We start from the raw sequence: 9,494 nt of genomic DNA, 5'->3' as shown, positions 1-9,494 counted from the left end.
TTCTCTGCCCCTGCCGCCACTGAGCTGAATAAAAAAAGGCAAAAAAAGCCGCGGCAGCCGCAGCTTTTGTTCGCACCTTCCCCTTGGCGCGTTATTGACGAGTCGACTGAATTTAACTATAAGCACTTAATTTACGCAGATCATTGAACAATGTTAGAAATAGGCGGAACGGGCGTATAGGTGCTTACAATCATTAGCTGATTTTTTTTTAAATGGGAGGATATTACGCAAGTTGAATGAGATTAAAACAATTATTATGTTAATTTAAAAATGTGTCCGTCATTCGAAAAGGTTTTAATGTTTTGGGATTAAGAAACAGTCGCCAAAATATAATTATCAGAAGATGCTATAATTATTAACTGACTAAAACTGGAATTTAATATTGCACAAGTGAATGGAACTAAAATTTTATATCGAAAAAAAATGCCATTAAAATGCGACCCACACCCATGCAACGCCTGTAGAGCGTGCGGTAAGTATAGACGAGACGGCAATCATAACAGTACAATTAATTTGATAATGCGATTGTTATAAAAGACTGCAGCCAAGATAAAGTATATTATTTTATGCTGAAATGTGTGGCGTTGCTCCCATCCCATCGCATTCTCTGCTCTCTCCAGCGATGCTAGAATTTAATTTTTCCGCCAGTTTTATCAGCAACGAATTCCATGCTGCTGCCAAATTGGCGAGAAGAGAGACTGTGCAAACACGCGAACCTGACGAATAGAGGGGCGCGGGCGACAAATCCAATGAAAGAGTGAGAGGAATGAGAAGCGAAACAACAGCAAGATGGGAAGGAGTGGAGATCGTAGCTGCGGTCGCCGCTCGCCGCTACCATTTCCCCTCTTGATGCCAGGCTGCCTGCCTTGGTCGCATCGCCTGATCGCCTTGTAAGAGTGCATGGTAGACTCATGGCTTCCGAGGCGGCCGACGGCTGCAGATGGATTAACGAATTTGGGGTGATAATTGTAGCATGTGTGCGTGCGCCGAGTTCAATCAGATCGCTTGCGAGCATGTTATTTGAGCGTAAATTCTTGAGCCAGTGCGTGCAGTGATTGTGACTGCTGCACCCGCCAACTTCACTTTCTTTCATCCTTCAATTATACAACAAGAATTTTTGCTATGTTTGCCTAAATTGACACACTTATTTTGTCTGCTTCCCAGGTAGAACGTGACTGCTGGCTGCTGTGCGGTTGTGGTCGCGAATTGCGACTAGGCTTTGTACAAGTGACCGCCAACACAGACTTGCAACTGCATTCCGCACTCGTCTGTTTATTGGTGAGTCATGGTTCTTACACAAAACCTCCTCGTATTTTTATTTGATTTACTTGACCAAGAATTTATTTTATTCATTTTTTCCCAGTGGCAGCAGCATATGGCGCAGAAGGTCGAGATGGTACGCGATTCGGAGACTTGCAGGCGCCGCCGCTTTGTCTGGGCGCGGAGGTGACGACGCGCTCATGTCCTCCCCACGGCCCTCATGTCTGGGTTGCCCTTGCGCGGAGCCAGCCTGCTGTACGAGCAACCACCTGGCGCCGGCACGAGCCAAAACCCTGTGCTTCATCTGAGACTTGATCGTGCTCAACGCCAATTGAAAGGACTCGACGCCGACTCCTACGAGGGCCTCCTCAAGCGGCCATCCGGCGACGCGAGGCCTTCCCTCGGCCGCCACAAGCTCGACCACGTCCCTCGGGCACTCTTGGTGAGTTTTTATTGCTATTACTGTGCGCATGTAGCGTTAATTGATGAGTGACAATGTTCAGAATTCAGCGCGGTTGCCATGTTTTCTAAAAATAAACACCTGGCGCGGATGGTGCCTACCTGAGAGCCTTGGCGTCGAAGATGAGGTGCGCCGTCAGCTCGAATTTGGTCTCTTGAGTCGCCTGCGTCAGCCGTGTCGAGGCCGCGGCCGCCCTTGAGCCAGCCCTGCGCCATCCGCATCACGTAGCCGACCCTCGTTGGCCCCCAGCCTGCATCACGACCCCCGCCGCCACTCTCCAGCCACTTGGAACGCGTCTGCTCGTCCAGTTCGGCTTTGGACTTGTTGCGAAACTGCAGCTGCGGTTCGGAAAGCAAAGACGAGCCTTTTGAAGCGTTTCAGGAATAGACAAACGTGCAATTGGACCAACTTCCAGCAGGTTTGCTCTTTTAATCTGAGTTCTTAACCTCTTTTACTGCGGTGTGGCGAGTTTGGCTGCTTCAAGGACAGCATCTTCGACCCTTTTATTGTAATAAATGCTGCCACTGCTGCCCAATCAACATTCTCGCGTCCTTTTCTCCTTTCGAATATTCATCTTCATAAAATTTGCTTATTCTTTAATCACTTATTTATTGTGTTATTATTTGTTGCCAGGGGGCCGCGACGGCAAGCCAAAGAACAAAAAGCCGCAGGACAACGACGAGTCGGACCAGTCGGGCGACGACGAGAAACGGCAAGCCCAAACAGCAGCTAGTCGACGACAAAACGTCCGGCCGGCCCTGGCGAGAAATAGAACAAAGAAGGACTCGCTCCTCGCGGCGAGCCCTCCAGGCGCAGCCGCGGAGGGATATCTTAAAGAGGTGTGAGTTTGTCCTGGTTCAAGTCGAGACAGCGCGCCAGCCAGCCGCGAGCTCAGCTGGTCCGGCTTGGAGCCCTCGTTCGGCAGCAGCGAGCACGCCTAATATTCAAACCACTGCTTCAGCTCACTCACTTAAATCGTGCATGAAATAATCAGGTTTATTCATTCACAAATCCTCTTATTGTTATTATTTTCCCAGTCGCAGCATCATGGCGGAGACTGTCGAGACGACGCGGACGAGCTGCACAAGGCCGAGCACCAGATTCTGTGACTAGAAGGCGCCGCTGGGGGACTGGGCATCAGCGGCGCCGATGTGATGACTGAGAATCCTGCGTGGCAGCAAGCAGTTGCCATGTTCTCAAAAACCCTGTAATTTCGTTTCTTTGCTAATAAAATTCATCAAAAGCTGACATGAATTACTCGTTTTACTAACAATCGTTTCCAGAGGATTCATTGAGCAAAACAGCTGATCGAGTAGAGTAAGAAAATCGCCTTGTTTACTAAGCCTGGCATAGTATTTGGCTCTGGCAACAGGTGGCATAGAATTCGGGATAAAGAGACCTCCTACTGTAGCCTGTTGTCCTAATACCGAGAGCCCGTATTTAGAAAGGAAGAGCAGCTAAAATAGCGTTGAAAATGGCTCATTAGTATCAGGCTAGCAGGAAACAAAAGGAGGTACAGAAAATCCTCCTTTTGATGCCTCCTACCGTCTCATGCTGGCCGCGTACAAAAAGCCCGATTTTCACTGTTCCTCTTGCCTGCCTCTAGCGTCTAAGAGCTGCTAAAAATTGAGCATTTTGTATCCACTCTGCAGGAGACGGTAGAAGGTATCAAATGGTCAATTCTGCGTACCTCCTCTAGCCGCATGCGAACCCAGTACTAAAACGCGATTTTAACGCTCACGCAGAGAGCAGAAGCTACGTATTACGTCAAAAATTGACCATTTTGTATCCAGCCAGCAGGAGACAATAGGAGGTATCAGAGTGAAGAATTGTCTCTTTTTGTCACGTGCTTACTCCACGCTAGATTTATACGCGAATGGGCGGTTCATTTTGGTGCTGAATGCCAGACAGGCTTCCATCATTAGTGTGGTTGTGGCGGTAAAAATCAAATGCTATCCAGTATTGCGTAATATCGGTTTATTCTTGAATATACCGTACAAATTTAACAAAGATGAATATATTTATTCGAGTAACAAACAATTAAATAGTTTAAAAACACAAAATAGAGTATTTCGGGGACATAGCGGCCTTTTCCTTTTTCCGGCGCTGCGGCACTGCCATTGAAGGCCTGCGCCGAGCATTACATGATGTACGCTTCACGGTTCAGCTTCAACGCCGTCTCTTATACAATAGTCTTGCAGGTCCGCCAAGTCGGGGAGGACAATTTGAAGGATTCCCTAAAAAAGGGAACTGGAGCAGCAGACGCGCGTCCCAAGTGGCTGGAGAGTGGCGGCGGGGGTCGTGATGCAGGTTGGGGGCCGACGAGGGGCGGCTACGTGATACGGATGGCGCAGGGCTGGCTAAAGGGCGGAAAAAGAGAACAAATGAGTTTAAAATTTTCATGTCATGCTGAGCACTCACTTTCTCTCATCGAGTTCCTTTTCCAGGGCGTTGTTCTGCCTGGCAAACTCCTTCGCCGGCTTGGCCAACGCCTCCTTTTCCTGGTGGGCCTTCTCCAAGCGTTTACACCTCAGCATTTTCCCCGTCAATTTTACGGAGAAAACCTGAGTTTGACCAATTTAAAATTTAACATATGGAGTTTGTCCAAATTTACCTTTTGGCTCCTTGCTCAGGACGCTATCCAGATCGGGATGCAGGCTGAGGGCCGACGAGGGATGGCTACGTGAGATGCGGATGATGCAGGGCTGGCCAAAGAGGGTGTCCGCGACACGGCTGACGCAAGGGACTCTGAAGGTCGAATTCTGAGCTGACGGCGCAACTCGTCTTCAAAGCGCAGGCTCAGGTAGGCAGCAGGCGCCAGGCGTGAATTTTGAGAACACGTGGCGACCGCGCTTGCTGGCTCGCAGGATTCTGAACATGGTAACTTATCAATTAATGCTATTTATGCTCAGAGCAGTAATAAAAACTCACCGAGAGTCCTGAGGGACGTGGTCGAGCTTGCAGCAGGCAGCAGGGGGAAGGCCTCGCGCCTCCGGTTTTTCTTCTCGGCGCCCAGAAAAAGCGGCGGCGCCTACTAGTCTCCGAATCGCACATCATCTCGACCGCCTGCGCCATATATGATGCTGCGAGTGGGAAAAAAATGAATTCTTGGTCAAGTGAATCTAATAGAAATACGAGGTGTTGTGCTCTCACCCATGAGCAGACGAGTGAAGAATGCAGTGGAACGCTGTTGCAAGTCGGCGTTGGCATAGTCGCTTGCACAAAGCCTAGTCGCAATTCGCGACCACAACCGCACAGCAGCCAGCAGTCACGTTCTACCTGGGAAGCAGACAAAATAATTGTGGCAATTTAGGCAAACGAGCAGCATAGCAAAAATTCTTGTTACGTAACAATTGACGGACGAAACTGCTTACTGCAGGCAACACAATGCAGTTTTTTTAATTCTTACCTTGAATCGATTCCAAAACCAAAATAAGGATTTAAATTGATAGTGCATATTTCTAGAAAGAATACAAATTGGCAGCAACTTTCAGGAACGTTATAGTAATTGAAGGAAACCGTCTTTCCTTCACCTTCCAATCCAAGAGAACTCTTTGGAAAAAATGCAATTTTCTTAAGAAATTAGTGCGAGAAACCGCAGACGCAGGAGTAATAGTGAGCAAAGAGAAGTATTCCAGTAATGCGCCAGCAGCAGACGCAAAACAAGCAGATTGTGCCTGATGATGATTGAGTAGCGAGCGTAGAATATTGCCAAACTTACCATTTTCCCCTGCTGCACACCGCAGCAAATGGAGTTAATAATTACAGACGCCAAAAATAATAATTATTCTATTATTGTTTAATCCGCGGAAATTAGGGAAATTTGTTTCGAGTCAACGAAATACCGCCGATAATTGAGGAATCCCATGTCCTTAGTATAATTTCCATATTTTGCGATAAATCCCATGCTGCACAGACGAATGCAAACACCATGGAGCAGCGTATGCATTTCTATACAGATTTTTAAGATCTAATTAATAAACCTGTGCAAAAATAACTTACTTCGCCGTGACTGCAAGGCTCCGTTCATTTAGGATTGATTCATATTACTGGCAAAATCACTGTTGCCAGCTAGCGATTGCTGAAGATTTAAATTTATTAACACGCAGCTGCAAAGTTTATGCAAAAACGTACACATATGATTACATAATGCAACTAAAATACTTACACCAAAAAATGAAATTTTAAATAAAATGAAGACTTATTCCGTTCACTACAAGGAAATGATTGGTTTAAGTAACAAAAGCTGCTGCCGAGACGGCTTTCGACCTATTCCTTTCAGCCAAGCGGCAACACTGGCTAAAAATGAATTTTTAAGAAAGTTTAACGCGCTTTGGTAGCGTTTTAGAGTAGTGTGCAAAGATTTCGGATTTAATTTTCATGCCAGCTGGTCCAAAATGAACAAATCCCAGCTCCTTGCCCTAATTTACCTTCAAATCTCAGGCCAACTCGCCTTTATATGGCGTAAATTAGCAAAAAAAAGCGCACTGCTCTGCCACCCGCGAGGGCTTTGTTGAGATGATCAGAAATACATACCATGTAGTCCGGGCGTAAACTTGAAACTCCACTAGCACGAACACTGAAAACAGAGCAGAAGAACTCATTCACATTGGCACTGAATCCAGAAAGGAAAATACTTTTTTTAAATAAATAAAGTATATGACCATTAGATTGTTTGTTTTCTTATGTTTTGAATATTCCAGTAAATAATTCAGATATGGTTCCGTAAGAAACACAAAGCTGACCAAGATTTGAAGCAAACAGCGTCACGCCAACAATTGAACATATTGGATAGGGGTGTTAAAATATATAGTGATTGGCTCCAGAAGAAAACTTATTCTTCAAGATTAAATGTGTATAAGAAATGAACAAGTGTTTTTGCAAAAACTGGCACCGATTGAAATATTACTTTGCAATATTTCCGATTCTTACCACACCTAGTTACTTAAACATTTCCAAGAACTAAATCGATGGCAGACAAATTTTAAAGTGTAAAAAAACAATATGAAAAATTGATGGCTCAAAAATAAAAGCCAAGAATTCAATGCAAAATAGATATTTAGGTCGCATAAAAAATAACAAAATAATTTCCCTACAATAATTAATATTCGATTCTATGTAGAGGTCTCGGCCGGCCGTCAAATTTTGAGTCACTTAGGGGCAGCCGCCGGCTTCAAAGACCCAAAAAAATTGAAATTTTAAAAATGGGTACTTTTCGTGAGAAAATATTTGAAATGATCTTTTGCGAACTTCAGTTTCAAACCAGAAATTGAAGAAATACCTTCCGTTCTCTAAGAAAACAGCCTTAAAATATGCAAACTTTCATGAAGAAATTTGTGCGTCAAACCTCCAGGGTTCGCAATTTTTGCATTGCGCAAAAGACCGCCATTTCTCCGGATTAATCCCGAACACAGTTAGTATTTCGCGCCATTAGAGGTCGTTTCAGTTTTAGTTATCACGAGCGTCAGCAGAATTTTGAGCACGCATCGCGTGTAGAGAGCGATTCCAAACTTACCATTTTCCCCTGGCTCAGCATCAATTATTAATTAAAGCAGAGGCAACGTAAGCCTATAACGTAAATATATTCCGACTGGATTACTCGCATGTCACAGCTGCGAAAATCTATTTTGGCTCAACGAAATACCGCTGATATTTGAGAAATCCTTTTCAGTGTTGCATGAAAGCTACTTTTAGAAAGTCGTTTAAAAAATTGCAGTTCATTTCAAATGAACAGTGAGGTTTGATTAGATCATCACTTAATTAAGGTAATTAATTAATTAATCAAGGTAAAACACCGCTGCATTATTTTCATCCTCCTGATTATTCCCTCCCTTCGGCTGCGCTTCTTTTTCTCCTTTCTCCGCTAAAACAAGACAGAACACAAAATAATCGATTAAATTCGTTGAAGAAACGAACTTCACCTTCTAAATGTATCCCTAAATAGCAATAATTTTAGATTTGAAGGAAATCGTTTGTTAAATAATGCAAATCATTGATTTTTGACGAGGTAACCCTGGGCTGGAAACGCTTCTCTATCCTCAAACTTACCTCAAAGCTGGTAGACGCTTACTTCAATAAAAATACCTTCAATAATTTACTAGTTGCGAAACCAAACAATATGGCGCCTAATAAGTTATTCAATGCTCTTTTTCCCCCCAATATTTCGTTTGGTTTGGCCTGGGCCTTGGCCCGGCGTCAGGAGGTTGGTTGGTCATCCAAAGGCACAAAGCGGTTAACTTCATAGTCTTGAGAAATTCGTTGAGGAGTGTCCCTCTTTGCCTATTTCGGAAGGCCCTATATTGTTTTAACTATTAGACTTACTTTGGCTGCCACGACATTTCAAACAAGGAATTGGCACAGAATCCAGAAAAGCAAAAAAAGTCATCTTGTAAAATTTAATAAAAATACTGACCGTCAGATTAATAATACACAAGCTCAGCTAGAATTAAAGCCAACAGCTTTCGTGGGCTGGCGTTCACTTAAAATGCAAACAATTCAAAAGGTCGCAGCACAAAAAAATTCCAGAAAGTAATTTAATAAAAATGAATGTTCGATATTACGTTGAGGTCTGAGCCAGCCTGGCTCCGCCGCGCCGGCCGCCAGAGTCAAAATTTTAAAATATTCATGGTAACAAAATGTCTTGCATTAATAACCACAATGAAACCGCGCCAGCAGCAGAACCGAGGCCAGCCTGAATAATTATATTCCGACTGGAGAGTATTTCTTTCGCTTTTTCGGGAGAGCACTTTTGTTTAAACGCGCCGAGTTGAGTTTAAAGGGTTTCCCTGGCTCACCTTCTGGAGTTTGGATATCAGCAGCTTCCTCTGCATCGCTGCTCCATGTGAAAAAAGGAAGGAGGCACCTGTGAACACTATTTTTCTCGTTTAACGAAACACAAAATAGCAAAAAAGTGATTATTAGTAATAAAAATAAAATTAAATAGAAAATAAAACTTCATCAAAGAGGAATTACTGTGCATTTCCCCGCAAAATCCTTCAACACACTGAAAGTTAACTTCCAAGAGCTAAATAAAGTGCTGTTTTCTTTGTATCTTCTCACAAATAAAAGTTACACTAATTTTTCTCACCCAAGAAATTCCTTAACTTTGTTATAAAAAAAGAGGGCGTGACCCGTAAAATTGGAAAATTTGAATTTAAGGACACTTTTGGTCAGAAATGTATGAAAATAATTGGTCGGTTGAGGCTTACTTTCCATTTAATTTATTTCCCCATTAAAAAGAAATACTTGCGTGTGTCCAGAGTCGGAAATTGGGAACGTATTTGTGAGGAAACACAGCGAGCGGGCGACATAAAAGTTAGCCTGGTAATTCCGCACTTGTCGCGACTTTTAGCAGAGGAATAAATGGCGCCAAAGAAATAAAGTTGTGTTGCTTCGCATGCACTTGGAATTAATTAGGCATAGGCCCTTCACTTGGGTCATTTAATCCAATTTGATGGTACGAGCCGGCTCTGATTGTGAGTCAGTTATTCTGAGCTCTGAAAAATCGACCGATTCCATTCGCGAATGTAAAAATGAGCCGACGGCGTCTGGAAAGCGAAAAAATATTGCCACGCCAGCGGAATAAATTATTTCCCTGCTTCCCGCAGACGCGCCATCCGATTTTCTGCCAAATGAGGCTCAACAAGTCGAATTGAGAAGTAAAACAATTATTTGAGAACTAACCAGAATGTCCAACTGAATGCCCAACATATTGTTTGTCGGACACGAACCTGACAAACAGAGCTAGGTGTGACCATGACCAACCTTGCAACCG

At 44.0% G+C, this 9,494-nt stretch overlaps 2 long non-coding RNA genes across 4 annotated transcripts; one reads left to right on the top strand and one right to left on the bottom strand.

Moving 5' to 3' along the window:
• Window positions 1-1,167: 1,167 nt before the first annotated feature.
• On the top strand, window positions 1,168-2,974 carry LOC135940911 (uncharacterized). Its single transcript, XR_010574929.1, has 5 exons — window positions 1,168-1,278; window positions 1,364-1,702; window positions 1,764-2,138; window positions 2,354-2,559; window positions 2,758-2,974. It is a non-coding gene; the product is annotated as an uncharacterized LOC135940911 (long non-coding RNA).
• A 706-nt stretch (window positions 2,975-3,680) lies between these two features.
• Window positions 3,681-7,696, bottom strand: LOC135940136 (uncharacterized). Of its 3 annotated transcripts, XR_010574823.1 has the most exons (7): window positions 7,516-7,696; window positions 6,257-6,299; window positions 4,874-4,999; window positions 4,652-4,803; window positions 4,335-4,591; window positions 4,142-4,284; window positions 3,681-4,080 (listed from the first exon to the last, which is right to left on the bottom strand). It is a non-coding gene; the product is annotated as an uncharacterized LOC135940136 (long non-coding RNA). The 3 variants fall into 3 exon arrangements; XR_010574824.1 differs by lacking the exon at window positions 7,516-7,696 and having other exon boundaries at window positions 4,335-4,604; window positions 4,874-6,614; XR_010574822.1 differs by lacking the exon at window positions 7,516-7,696 and having other exon boundaries at window positions 4,874-6,593.
• Window positions 7,697-9,494: the final 1,798 nt, after the last annotated feature.

This window comes from Cloeon dipterum, chromosome 3, assembly GCF_949628265.1.
Source record: "Cloeon dipterum chromosome 3, ieCloDipt1.1, whole genome shotgun sequence".
NCBI lineage: Eukaryota > Metazoa > Arthropoda > Insecta > Ephemeroptera > Baetidae > Cloeon > Cloeon dipterum.
The sequence above is the reverse complement of the archived record's forward strand: the minus strand, read 5'-3'. Positions and strand labels throughout refer to the sequence as shown.